Source organism: Piliocolobus tephrosceles, chromosome 21 (genome assembly GCF_002776525.5).
Source record: "Piliocolobus tephrosceles isolate RC106 chromosome 21, ASM277652v3, whole genome shotgun sequence".
Taxonomy (NCBI): Eukaryota; Metazoa; Chordata; class Mammalia; order Primates; family Cercopithecidae; genus Piliocolobus; species Piliocolobus tephrosceles.
This window is the reverse complement of record NC_045454.1, coordinates 48,087,172-48,099,825: the sequence shown is the minus strand read 5'-3', so window position 1 is coordinate 48,099,825 and position 12,654 is coordinate 48,087,172.

The window sequence follows — 12,654 nt, the reverse complement described above, 5'->3', positions numbered from 1 at the left end:
GATTACAGGCATGCGCCACCACACCCGGCTATTTTTTGTATTTGTAGTAGAGATGGGGTTTCACCATGTTGCCCAGGCTGGTCTCAAACTCCTGACCTCAGGTTATCCGCCCACCTCGGCCTCCCAAAGTGCTGGGTTTACAGATGTGAGGCACCGCGCCTGGTTGGATTCCAGATTTTAGATTGGCCAGTCTGGTCCTGGCCATGTGGAGACCCAGCTGTTGGGGGCAGGACTGGAGAAGGTGGGAGAGGCTGGGAAGGGCCCTTGGGCAGAGGGGAGGGAGGGATGGAGAAAGGGAAAGACGTGGGAGCTATGCAGAGGGCAGGACAGGAGATGAACTTGATGCCTGCCTGGGGCTGGGGCCCTGGACCCTCCCCTCTAGGCAGCCCTGCCTCTGGAGCTGTTTCTGAGTTTTCTGCCTTCCCCATCCTCTGAATTTCCCTGTCTCTCCCCGCCTCGCTCCCTCTGCTGCCCGTGATGAAGAATGGAATTATATTTTTATAACTTCTTGTTTTTCCTGAACCAAAGTTCCATGTGCACTGGGCTAAATTTAAAAAGCGGATGCATGGAGAGATGCTCATGTTCACTTTCACTCCCTCGGAAAAAAATAAACGCCTTGATTCAGGTGCCATTTCCCTCGGGGACGCTGGGGGAGGGGTGGTGGCCTTTCTGCTCACAAGTGACAGGGCTGGACAGAGATAAGTCAGATCTGGATTCCAGCTGCCTTCTCTCGGAAGCCTTGCCTGACCTGTGCCTGAACCAGGCCCACCCCTCAGATCTTCTAATACCCTGGGCATCCCCCAAAACAGCCCTGGTCACCCTGTGCTGGAACCGCCTGTTTGCTTGTTCTCTCTGCCTGGTCCTCCTTTCCCATCTTCTTTTTTTTTTTTTTTTTTTTTTTGGTTTCGAGACAGAGTCTCACTCTGTCACCCAGGCTGCAGTGCAGTGGGGCGATCTTGGCTCACTGCAACCTCCACCTCCCAGATTCAAGCAATTCTCCTGCCTCAGCCTACCTAGTAGCTGGGATTACAGGCGCACACCACCACACCCATCCTTTGCCATCTTTAGGGCTAGCTTCTCAAACTTCAGGGCTCAGCTCTAATGTTACTTCCTCCAGGAAGTCCTCCCTGACCACCCTGACTAAAGAAGCTGCCAAGCTGTTTTCTATCACCTCATCGCCCTCTTTTTTTTTTTTTTTTTGAGGCAGGGTCTCCTGTCGCCCAGGCTGGAGGGCAGTGGCATGATCACAGCTCACGACAGCCTCGAACTCCTGGACTCAAGCAATCCTCCTGCCTCAGCTTCCTCCATAGCTGGAACGTAGCTGGCACGCCACTATACCTGGAGCTTGTATTTTCTTTAGAACATTTTTTATCATCTGGAATTCTCTTAGGCTAATATTTGTCATGTGTTAAGCATAATTAAGGGAACTGGATCTGGACTGCCCAAGTCCCAACTCTAGGCTGGCCCCTGCCAGCCTGTCCCCGTAGCCTTCATTTTCACTCTCCCTACATAATTCAGTCACCACTCAGCAAACATGTTTTAAGTGGGTATTGCACTAGACCGTGTATCTCATGGCTCCCAGTCCTGCCCTGCAACACCTTCCATCCCTCCCCTCCACTGGAGATTCTGAATGAATTGGTCAAGAGCTGGGGGCTGGGCAAAGGATTCAAGTGTGCCCCCAGGACATAGAATGGTTGCTGTAGGTTTCCTTTTATCCTTTTTTTTTTTTTTTTTTTTTGAGACGGAGTCTTGCTCTGTCACCCAGGCCGGAGTGCAATGGTACAATCCTGGCTCACTGCAACCTCCACCTCTCAGGTTCAGGCAATTCCCCTACTTCAGCCTCCAGAATAGCTGGGATTACAGGCGCCTGCCACCATCCCTGGATAATTTTTGTATTTTTAGTAGAGATGGGGTTTCACCATGTTGACCAGGCTGATCTCGAACTCCTGACCTCAGGTGATCCACCCGCCTCGGTCTCCCGAACTGCTGGGATTATAGAAGTCGGCCGTTTCACCTGGCCGTCTCCCATGGTTTTACTGATACTTGAACCCTCGGGTTTTTCAGGCTTTCTCTTCAAATCTCCCTCAGTCTATTGTGGCCTTTTTGGCCTCCAGGCTCCTGGGTTTTGCCCCAGGGCCACCTCACTGCACTGTTATGGTGCTAGGCACCCTTGCCCGCAGTACACCATCACTACCCAGTTTGAGCATGAGACTGTCTCTGGCTTCAGACTTTTTTTTTTTTTTTTGAGACGGAGTCTCGCTCTGTCGCCCAGGCTGGAGTGCAGTGGCCGGATCTCAGCTCACTGCAAACTCCACCTCCCGGGTTCATGCCATTCTCCTGCCTCAGCCTCCCCAGTAGATGGGACTACAGGTGCCCGCCACCTCGCCCGGCTAGTTTTTGTATTTTTTAGTAGAGACGGGGTTTCACCGTGTTAGCCAGGATGGTCTCGATCTCTTGACCTCATGATCTGCCCGTCTCAGCCTCCCAAAGTGCTGGGATGACAGGCGTGAGCCATCGCACCCGGCCCAGTTTCAGACTCTTAACCAGTTGGAAGTGGAACCAGCCAGGCATTGTGGCTCATGCCTGTAACCCCAGTACTTTGGGAGGCTGAGGCAGGAGGATCTCTTGAGGCCAGGAGTTTGAGATCATCCTGCGCAACATAGCAAGACTCCTGTCTCTACAACAAATATATAATCAAATAATAAACTGGGAGTGACTCTCAGGTCCTCGCGTTTTCCCCCAACAGCTGTTCCAGAAATTGCAAGATCTTACACATGATTCAGAAAAGGTGCTCATCAGCAGCTCACTGCAAGCTCCGCCTCCCGGTTCCCGCCATTCTCCTGCCTCAGCCTCCCGAGTAGCTGGGACTACAGGTGCCCACCACCACGCCCGGCTAGTTTTTTGTATTTTTAGTAGAGACGGGGTTTCACCATGTTCGCCAAGATGGTCTCTATCTCCTGACGTCGTGATCCGCCCGCCTCGGCCTCCCAAAGTGCTGGGATTACAGGCGTGAGCCACCGCGCCTGGCCGCTCGTCGGTATTCTTTTGCCAGTCATTAAAACAACCACTCCCACAATAACAACAAAAAAGAAAGAGTGGCCAGGCAAGACTCCATCTCAAAGAGAAAAAAAAAAAAGAATAAAAGACAAAAAAAGGAAATTACTACCCAGGCTCATTGACAAGTGTAATATTACAGCTTCAGGTATGGTTGGATCCAGGAACTCGACTCATGACATTAGCAATTTTTCTCTTGCCATCTCTCCACTCTGCTTTCTTCTGGGCTGGCTTCTTCCAGCCTCACCCCCGAGGTGGGCTTCCACTTCTTAGTGGCAAGGGTGCCCCTCAGTGGCTCCAAGCTCCATCCTCCCCACTCTATGTCCTGGGGGTAGGGAAAAGGCGAGTCTCCTTTCCTCATTCTCACTGGCTCAGTCCTGAACCAATCATAGCAACCCCCAAAAGAGGTAGTGCTCTGATTGGCCAGAACAGCTGGGGGAGGTGGGAGTCAGCTAACTCCTGGGACCAGAAGTGGGGAAAGGGCTGTTCCCCAAAGAAAATTGGGGTTGCTGGTTGCTAAGGAAGAGAGTCGGCAAAACCAACTGTGCTCGCCACTAGGAAAGTCAAGGCAAAGGATTCTCAAATTCTTTTTTTTTTTTTTTTTTGATACGGAGTCTCACTCTGTCACCCAGGCTGGAGTGCAGTGGCGTGATCTCTGCTCGCTGCAACCTCTGCCTCCCGGGTTCAAGTGATTCTCCTACCTCAGCCTCCTGAGTAGCTAGGATTACAGGCATGCACCCCAGGCCTGGCTTGCTTATTTATTTATTTATTTATTTATTTATTTATTTATTTATTTATTTTAGAGAGAGTGTTTCACCATGTTGGCCAGACTGGTACTGAACTCCTGACCTCAGATGATCCGCCCACCTCGGCCTCCCAAATTGCTGGGATAATAGGCGTGAGCCACCATGCCCAGCCTCCTTGAGTTCTGAGTTCTCCTACGCTGAAATCAAGGCGACTGCAGGATTGCATTCCTTCTGGAGGCTGTGGAGGAGAACTGTTTTCCTTGCTCTTCCAGCTTCTAGAGGCTTCGTTTTTAATTTAATTTTATGTTGTAGAGACTGGGAGTCTCTCTCTGTTGGCCAGGCTGGTCTCGAACTCCTGACCTCAAGGGTCCTCCTACCTTGGCCTCCCAAAGTGCAGGGATTACAGGCATCAGCCACTGTGCCCAGCCTTCAGAGGCTTCTTGGATTCCTTGGCTCGTGGCCCCTTCCTCCATCTCCAAGCCAGCAAGGGTTGATGGAGTCTTTCTCAAGCTACCTCACCCTTGTTGTTTCTATTATCGGGTCTACTTCTCTGAACCTGGCATTCCTGCTTCCTTCTTTTTTTTTTTTTTGAGACAGTCTCCAGAGTCTTGCTGTCTTGCCCAGGCTGAAGTGCAGTGGTGCGACCTCAGCTTACTGCAACCTCCACCTCCTAGTTCAAGCAATTCTTCTGCCTCAGCCTCCCGAGTAGCTGGGACTACAGGTGCCCGCTATCACACCTGGCTAAATTTTTTTTTGTATTTTTAGTAGAGATGGGGTTTCACCATATTGACCAGGCTGGTCTTGAACTCCTGACCTCGTGATCCACCTGCCTTGGCCTCCCAAAGTGCTGGGATTACAGTCATGAGCCACTGTGCAGGGCCCCACCTTTTTTTTGGTTTGGTTTTGTTTTGTTTTTTTGAGACGGAGTCTCACTCTGTCACCCAGGCTGGAGTGCAGTGGGGCAATCTCGGCTCACTGCAGCCTCCACTTCCTGAGCACAAGTGATTCTCCAGACTCAGCCTCCAGAGCAGCTGGGATTACAGGCGCCCGCCACCACGTTCAGCCAATTTTTGTATTTTTAGTAGAGACGGGGTTTCACCATGTTGGCCAGGCTGGTCTTGAACTCCTGACCTCAGGCTATCTGCCTGCCTCAGCCTCCCAAAGTGCTGGGATTACAGGCATGAGCCACTGTGCCCAGCCTCCTGCTTCCTTCTTATAAGTACCCTGTGATTACACTGGGCTTATCCGGATAATCCAGGATCATCTACTCATCTCAAGATCCTTAATGTAATCCTATTTGCCAAGTCCTGTTTGCCAATTGAGGTACTGTATGCATAGGATTTGGGAATCAGGATGTGGACATCTTTGGACCGGAAGGTGTCAATATTCTGCCAAGCACAATGGGCCATAAGGAGGAACAGACATGGGTGCATTCGTTTATGTCACAAACATTTATTGAGCACCTACTGTGTACTCACCTGTTCTAGGTCCTGAGAACACAGCAGAAAACAAGACAGGCCAGATACAGTGGCTCAGGCCTGTAATCCCAGCACTTTGGGAGGCAGAGGTGGGTGGATCACTAGGGGTCAGGAGTTCGAGACCAGCCTGGCCAACATGGTGAAACCCCGTCTCTACTAAAAATACAAAAATTAGCTGGGTGTGGTGGCAGGCACCTGTAATGCCAGCTACTCGGGAGGTTGAGGCAGGAGGATTGCTTGAAGCCGGGTGGCAGAAGTTGCAGTGAGATCATACCACTGCACTCCAGCTTGGGCAACAAAGCGAGGCTCTCTGTCAAAAAAAAAAAAAAAAGGCCAGGCATGGTGACTCACACCTGTAATCCCAGCACTTTGGGAGGCCAAGGCGGGTGGATCACCTGAGGTCAGGAGTTCGAGACCAGCCTGGCCAACATAGTGAAACCCTGTCTCTACTAAAAATACAAAAATTAGCTGAGCGTGGTGGTGGGTGCCTGTAATCCCAGATGTTTGGGAGGCTGAGGCAGGAGAACTGCTTGAACCCGGGAGGCAGAGGTTGCAGTAAGCCAAGATCGTGCCATTGTACTCCAGCCTGGGCCACAAGAGTGAGACTCCATCTCAAAAAAATATATAAATAAATAATAAAAATAAATAAAAATACGCCGGGCGCGGTGGCTCAAGCCTGTAATCCCAGCACTTTGGGAGGCCGAGACGGGCGGATCACGAGGTCAGGAGATCGAGACCATCCTGGCTAACACAGTGAAACCCCGTCTCTACTAAAAAATACAAAAAACTAGCCGGGCGAGGTGGCAGGCGCCTGTAGTCCCAGCTACTCGGGAGGCTGAGGCAGGAGAATGGTGTGAACCCGGCAGGCGGAGCTTGCAGTGAGCTGAGATCCGGCCACAGTACTCCAGCCCGGGGGACAGAGCGAGACTCCGCCTCAAAAAAAAAAAAAAAAAAAATAAATAAATAAATAAATAAATAAATAAATAAATAAATAAATAAATAAAAATACAAAAATTAGCTGGGTGTGGTGGTGTGCACCTGTGATCCCAGCTACTCAGGAGGCTGAGGCAGGAGAATGTCTTGAACCTGGGAGGCGGAGGTTGCGGTGAGCCGAGATCACACCACTGCACTCCAGCCTGGGCAAGAAGAGCGAAACTCCGTCTCAAAACAAACAACAAACAAAAAAACAGAACAAAATATGACTTCAGAGTGTTTGGCATGGTATGAAATAACCTGCAACCCCAGTTGCACAGTGACCCCTTTGAATATCTGCTCTGTCTTTCTCAAGTCTCAGTTGGCTCCTGCCAGGGGCGAGGGGTCGGGGAGTGGTTCTAAGTCTCTCCCACCCGTAGTCCCAGCTACTCGGGAGGCTGAGACAGGAGAATGGTGTGAACCCGGGAGGTGGAGCTTGCAGTGAGCTGAGATCGCGCCACTGCACTCCAGCCTGGACGACAGAACGAGGCTCCATCTCAAAAAAAAAAAAAAAAAAGGATTTATTTTTTATTTTTTTAGAGACAGGGTCTCATTCTGTCACCCAGGTTAGAATGCAGTGGCGCAATCATGGCTCACTGAAGCCTGAATGTATTGGTCTGTTCTCACACTGCTATAAAGAACGTCCTTGAGATTGGGTAATTTATTTCTTTCTTTTTTCTTTGTTTGTTTATTTATTTATTTATTTTGAGATGGGGTCTCGCTCTGTTGCCCAGGCTGGAGTGCAGTGGTGCGATCTCGGCTCACTGCAACCTCCAACTTCCGCTTCCCTGGTTCAAGTGGTTCTCCTGCCTCAGCCTCCCGAATAGCTGTGATACAGGTGCATGCCACCACGCCCAGCTAATTTTTTTGTATTTTTTAGTAGAGATGGGGTTTCACCATGTTGGCCAGGATGGCCTGGATCTCTTGACCTCATGATCCGCCCGCCTCAGCCTCCCAAAGTGCTGGGATGACAGGCGTGAGCCACTGCGACTGGGTAATTTATAAAGGAAAGAAGTTTAATGGACTCAATTCTGCATGGCTGGGGAAGCCTCAGGACATTTACAATGATGGTGGGAGAGGAAGCAGCCACCTTCTTCACAAGACGGCTGGACGCAGGAGAAACTTCAATCACTTATAAAACCATCAGATCTCGTGACAACTCACTCACTGTCAGAAGAACAGCATGGGGGAAACTGCCCCCATGATCCAATCGCCTCCCTCCCTCAACACATGGGGATTACAATTCCAGATGAGATTTGGATGAGGACACAGAAGCAAACCAGATCATTCGGCCTTCCAGGCTCACGTGATCCTCTCACCTTGGCCTCCTGAGTAGCTGGGACCACAGGCGTGCACCACCACGTCTTGCTAATTTTTGCTTTTTTTTTTTTTTGTAGAGATGGAGTCTCGTTATGTTACCCAGGCTAGTCTGGAATTCCTGGCCTCAAGCAATCCTCCCGTGTCAGCCTCCCAAAGAGCTGGGATTACAGGTGTGAGCCACCGTGCCTGGCCCCAAAAAAGATTTTTAAAATGCATTGGCTGATATTTCAGATGTGAGGTTTAAAGGAAAATAGATAACTGTGGATATGGGGAAATGGAAGAAAATATGAGAAGCCACTGGCACGGATTTGGGAAGCGTTACCTGTCTCTTACAAATGGGGAAACAGAGGCCCAGCCATGACCATGACTCCCCAGGTGGGCTGAAGGTGTTTCTTCAGTAGGAGAGATGAAGGGAGCTAGAAAGGGTTTCAACGGCTGGGTGCGGTGGCTCACGCCTGTAATCCCAGAACCTTGGGAGGCTGAAGCAGGCGGATCACTTGAGGTCAGGAATTCGAGACCAGCCTGGCCAACATGGTGAAACCCCTCTCTATTAAAAATACAAAAATTAGCTTGGTGTGGTGGCGCACACCTGTAATCCCAGCTACTCGGGAGACTGAGGAAGAGGAAAGAGAATCGCTTGAACCTGGGAGGCGGAGGTTGCGGTGAGCCGAGATCATGGCATTGCACTCCAGCCTGGGCGACAGAGCAAAACTCCATCTCAAAAAAAAAAAAAAGCGTTTCATCAGCATTCCCCTATCCCTCTGTGAGTGGTTTTCTCCCTCTCCCTTGCTCATCCTGAGCTGATTAGAGCAAGTGCTCTAGGAAGATCTACAGGGAAGAGCATCCCAGGCTACAGGCACCATGCGTGCAAAGGCCCTGGGGCAGGACCACACCTGGCGTGTTGAAGGAAGAGCAAGGAGGCCTGTGTGACTGGAGTAGAGTGAGAAAGAGGTAGAGAGGGAGGAGGGGAGGGCAAGGAGGGGATGGGGCAGGTCACGCAGGCCCTCATGGGCTGCAGGAAGGACTTGGGTCTTGACTTTGAGGGAGGTGGGAGCCATAGAGGGCTGTGGACAGAGGAGGAATAGGACCTGAGTCAGGTGCTCACGGGTACCCTCTAGTGGCTTTGTAGAGAATGCACTGAAGAGGCAGGACAGTGGCCAAGGAGAGACCAGTCCAGCTCTCAGCACGTGCTGTGTGTCTCGGGGCATGGGATGTCACTCTCTGGGCTCATTTTCCTTCTCAACTAAAAGGGGAACTTAAACAGCAGGCAGAGACTCAGATAATGAGCAGAAGGAGCTCGCTGCCTGAGATTCAGGCCAGGCGTGGGGCTGCTGAGTTCATCTTTCACGGGTCAGGATTCTGCTCACCGTGCTCTGGGAGGAGGGAAGATGAGGTCAGCCACACCCCCAGCTCAAGCTCTGATGAAGTCATCGGGACAGATGGGTAAGTGTGAGGACAGCTGTGGAAATATTTCCCACATGTTCCCTGTGCCTTCTGCAAAGATGTAGAGGAGCAAATCAACCGGCATTTCACAGTCAGACACAGCTCTCAGCACACTGTGCTGTCTGGGAGCCCTTCCTGCAGGAAGCCCTCCTGGATTGCCTGGGCCCTGTGGGGTCTTCCTGGAAGCTATGGCAGAGGTGAGGGGCATTTCAGGGAGATAAGGAGCAGAGAGGCTGGCCAGACCGAGCCATGGTGGGCAGGGTGGATGGCAGAAGTGCTCCACAAAGTGACGTGCTGGGCCATGAGCCACATAAGTCTGATTTGAATCCTGACCCCGATTCCCACTTGCTTTGTGGACAAGTCGGCTACCCTTCCTGGGCTTTGTTTTCTCAACCACAAATTGAGAAAAGAAATCTCATTTGATTGCTTAACACTCATCTTAGTGAGCACCTACTGTGTGCCAGGCCCTGTTTTGGGCACCAGGGACATGGCAGGAGAAATATGGGCCCAGACCTGCTCTTCCAGGACTCTCAGTTCAGTAGGGGAGCTGAACATATCACTGAGCTGTTAAAATACAAGGTATCAGGGCTGCGTGAAGAGGCTCGTGTCTGTAATCCCAGCACTTTGGGAGGCTGAGGCAGGAGGACGCTTGCTCACTATGTTGTCCAGGCTGGTCTTGAACTCCCGGCCTCAGCCTGGACAACACAGTGAGACCCTGTCAAGACAGAGACGGGGAGAGAGAGAGAAAGACAGCGAGAGAGAGAGAGAGAGAGAGTCCTTGCCTATTCTAGAGGGGCTTCAGGCACAGTTTGATCAAGGGGCCCCCAGTATTCAGTCTCCTTCCCAGACTTAGCTCTGTTCTTCTCCCCTGGCTTTTGCCAGAAGGCAGATCTCATACCAACCCTTACCAGATCCCAGCTGGTATTTCCCCAGCCTGGTGCTGCCTTCTCTAGTTCTAGACTAAGCCCCAGGGCTGGCTCTCATCAGCCTACACTGAGTCATGTCCTGTAGCAGCTGCTCAGAACCACAGACATATCTTCCTGTTTTGGGGCGTTCTCTCTGCCCAGAGCTAAGGTTCCCCGGAGCAGTCCTTTGCCAGTGCTAGTTGAACATGGGGCGATAAATACCGCAGCTTTTCTGATCTCTAGGTGGGGCAATTCTCAGCTGTTTTCTCTTTCTTTCTTTCTTTTTGGACAGAGTCTTGCTTTGTCACCCAGACTGGAGTCCTGTGGCACAATCTCGGCTCACTGCAGCCTCCTCCTCCCAGGTTCAAATGATTCTCCCGCCTTAGCCTCCTAAGTAGCTGAAACCACAGGTGCTCACCACCACGCCCGGCTAATTTTAGTATTTTTTTTGTAGAGACGGGGTTTCACCATGTTGGCCAGGCTGGTCTCAAGTGATTTGCTCGCCTTGGTCTCCCAAAGTGCTGGGATTACAGGCATGAGCCACCGCGCCCGGCTGCTGGTGTCTTACTGAGGCCGTCAGCCAATGCAAGAGTCCCAGCACCCTGTCCTTGTAGTTTTACAAATCTCTGAATCCGCTACGATCACTGCACCCATCTTCCAGATGTAGACACTGAGGTTCCAAAAAGTGAAGTTTCCTTTCCTGCCCGGGATGAGTAAGGACTCTCTAGCCCCAGGGGCAGAAGCAGATCGCGCTGCCCTCACCCCAAACACACCCACCCACCCACAGGAGCACACAGGCACACACACGCCTTCTACCTCCCCAGACACCCGGCTGACACATGCTGGCGTCTGCGCGGCTGACACTTGTAAATCCACCCTCCCTCGGGGGCAGGCTGGCTCCCTCTCTGGCAGCAGGAAGACAGAGGGAGTTGGTTTAGTGGCTTGGGGGAAAGGAGTGTGCCCCTGACCCCACGCCCAGCCCCTGACCCCACGCCCGGACCCTCCCTCTCTTCCAGTGACCTTGGGAAAGTTCCAGGAGACCCCCGGGCCTGGACTTTGAGAAGTGAGTGCTCCAGCAAGATGCACTCCCTCCTTCCGTCCCTGCTCTGGGCCCGCCCACCCACCCACTCCCTTTCTCAAGTGGCCTTGGAAAGGGTCTTGCAGAGACAGACAGATGGGCTGGGGACAGATGGATGGCGGACGTGTAGGAGTTACCATTGGAAGACGGGGGTGGGGGAGGGGAGTGCGTTCTGGCCCCCAAGACGGGTCCTCCAGGCTCCTGCAGAACAGAATAAGCCGCCTTCTCCAAGCCCCTCAAATGGGATCTCATCGGTCCCCCGCAACCAGGGTCCCATCACCCCACAAATGGAGTCCCGTCTCCCACCTCAACCAAGGTCTCATCATCCCAGCAAACGGAGTCCCATTGCCCCCACATTCAAGGTTCCATAGCTCCCCCAATCGGGATCCCATGGCACGGGGCCGGGGCAGAGGTCCGGAGAAGGGGGTCGCTAGCTGCGGGTTGCACAGCCCGGCGGGGTGCGAGGCCTGGCCTGGGGGTGCGGGTGACGCTCATGTGTCTAGGCTCAGGGCAGACTTGGGCCCGGAGACCCCGCCCCGCACGCAGATCCCGCCCGCCCCGGCCGCGGGTTCCGGGGAAGCGAAGGCGCCGCCAGCCCGGACTGTGAGCAGAGCGCGCCCTCTGCCGGGCATGATCGGAAGCGGCGCGGCGGCGACCCCCAGGACCCTCGGGACTCCGGACCCGACTCCCACTCGGCAGAGCTTTACCGGGTTATAGAGCCCGCGACTCTGAATCCGAGCCCCGACCTCCTACGGAACCGCGACACTGGGCTGAGCTCCCGCCTTGGGCTAAACCTCAATCCCAGTGGAGCTGGGACCTGGACTGAGACCCCAACTTTGGAAAGAGCCTGTGATCCCTCTCTGGGCCCTGGGTCCCGGCCAAGCCTCAAACCCAACAGAGTCTCCATCCGCCTGAGCTCCCAACTCAGGGCTGAGCCCCTCTCTAGGCTGAGGTCTGACCCGAAATAGAGCCTGCGACCCCGTCTAAATCCCGACTGTGGGCTGAGCCTGGACCCTCGATAGAGCCTCCAACTCCAGGCTGAACTCTGACCCTGGACTGCACTCTTACTGAAGACAGAGTCCAATCCCAGCAGAGGCCCTACTGTCACTGAGCCTCATCACCCAGTGAGCCTGCATTCCTGGCCAAGATCATCCCTCTCTCACCCCTACACACCCCACTGAACCCCAGCCCTCCAAGCTCCAACCTTCTCATCTGATATAGAAAAGAGACCAGGTTTGGTGGCTCTTACCTGTAATATCAGCGCTTTGGGAGGCAGAGGCAGGAGGGCTGCTTGAGGCTAGGAGTTCGAGACCAGCCTGGGCAACATAGTGAGACATCCCCTATCTCTACAAAAAATAAAAATAAAAATTAGCCAAGCTTGGTGGTGCACACCTGTAATTTCAGTTACTTGAGAGGCTGAGGCGGAAGGACTGCTTGAGCCCAGGAAGTTGAGGCTGCAGTAAGCTGTGATGCAACACTGCACTCCAGCCTGGGTGACAAATCCAGACCCTGTCTTAAAAAAAAAGAAAGAAAGAAAAAAGGCGAAATCACACTAGGCTCAGAGGCCTCCAGTCCTCCTGCCCTGATGCGGAGACCCCCTTGATGCTGGGTTGTGACAGGAGCTGTACACACCACACCAAAGGCAAACCTAATGAGGT